We start from the raw sequence: 1,828 nt of genomic DNA, 5'->3' as shown, positions 1-1,828 counted from the left end.
AGTGTTTCTGGTCTATTTCTCAGCAAGGAGAAGGGAGCCGAATTGCTCTGTGGTCTGGCTTTTCCGGATGCCTAAATCCTCTACCTCCAGTCCCTTCCCAGTGAGTTCTCTAGAAGTCCTACAGGAAAGAGGATGTAGCACCTGAGGAGGGGTTGTCAGTTTCTGGGCGGGAAAATAGAGGGGCTCATGTGCCCTTCTGTCGTGCGTATCTCGTCACACACCAGCTTCCCCCTGTGTGAACACACAGACCTGAAATCCCTTCTCCCTTGGGAGGACGTCTGTGCCTTGATTTTTTTTCCCTTCTTCTTAATCGTAGCCTGTTTCCTAGCACTATCTTCAGACACATGCATAACAGGCCCCCAGCCCAGTCGCCTCTGCTTCTGCCATTTAAAAATACAGTAATTGGCTTTTTCCAGGCATCCTTGTGAGAGTGACATCATCTTTAAACCTTCTGTCGCAATCCCTGACCGCGATGCTCAGGGAAGACAGGGTGATCTGGAAATCCAACTACTTCCTTACGATCTTCCAACTTTTAGGGGCCTGAGAGATGGCTCAGTAGAATAAGCACTTCCCTGGCAAGTGCAAGGGTCTGAGTTCAATCCCCAGTTACACACACACACACACACAAAAGGCAGTGTAAGATCATCCAACTTTTAGATGATTATCAAAAATGCTTCATTATGGGGGCAGACAATGTGGGCTCTAAGCAGATGCAGCAGATTTGAGTGTCCCTCCGAGAGAAGGCTGTGGTGCTGATGGGCAAGAATACCATGATGCGCAAGGCCATCAGGGGACATCTGGAAAACAACCCAGCTCTGGAGAAACTATTGTCTCATATCCAGTGAAATGTGGGCTTTGCATTCACCAAGGAGGACCTCACTGAGATCAGGGATATGCTGCTGGCCACTAAGTGCCTGCTGCTGCCCGTGCAGGTGCTATTGCACAATGTGAAGTCACCGTGCCAGCTCAGAACGCTGGTCTGAGGCCCGAGAAGACCTCCTTCTTCCAGGCTCTGGGCATCACCACTAAAATCTTCAGGGGCACCATTGAAATCATTAGTGAAGTACAGCTCATTAAGACTGGGGACAAAGTGGGAGCCAGCGAGGCAACCCTCCTGAACATGTTGAACATCTCCCCATTCTCCTTTGGGCCGATCATTCAGCAAGTGTTTGACAATGGAAGCATCTACAGCCCAGAAGTCCTTGACATTACAGAGGAAACTGCATTCTCACTTTCTGGAGGATGTCCACGATGTTGCCAGTGTCTATCTGCAGATTGGTTACCCAACTGTTGCATCAGTGCTCCATTCTATCACCAACGGGTACAAGCTTTGTCTGTGGAGACTGATTACACCTTCCCACTTGCTGAAAAGGTCAAGGCCTTCTTAGCTGATCCATCTGCATTTGTGGCTGCTGCCCCTGTTGCCGCAGCCACCACTGCTACTCCTGCTGCTGCAGCTGCCCCAGCCAAGGTGGAAATCAAGGAAGAGTCGGAGGAGTCAGATGAGGATATGGGATTTGGGCTCTTTGACTGATCACCAAAGAACAAACTATTCAGCCTGCCTGATTGGCAAAACAAGGAATAAAGGCATAATTCTCTTAAAAAAAAGTAAAGAAAGAAAAGAAAATACAATAATTCTGTACTGCTTTTTTTAAAATCAATTTTTAAATTTTTAAAAAGAGAACTTAAAAATAGTTAAAATAGCATTAGAAGTGATGCAGAATTTCAGTAAACGAAATGATGGGAACTCAACAGTGATTGTTTTACTGCATATTGTTGTCTTCAAATTAGTTGTTCAGATGACTAGATAGGAGCATGTAAAATTGGC

At 46.6% G+C, this 1,828-nt stretch overlaps 1 pseudogene; it reads left to right on the top strand.

Moving 5' to 3' along the window:
• The first annotated feature begins 472 nt into the window (after window positions 1-472).
• On the top strand, window positions 473-1,534 carry LOC101571121 (annotated as a pseudogene).
• Window positions 1,535-1,828: the final 294 nt, after the last annotated feature.

The sequence above is a fragment of the Octodon degus genome, unplaced genomic scaffold, assembly GCF_000260255.1.
Source record: "Octodon degus isolate 3935 unplaced genomic scaffold, OctDeg1.0 scaffold00008, whole genome shotgun sequence".
Lineage (NCBI taxonomy): Eukaryota > Metazoa > Chordata > Mammalia > Rodentia > Octodontidae > Octodon > Octodon degus.
Note: the sequence above shows the minus strand (reverse complement) of the source record. Positions and strands in the feature narration are given on the sequence as shown.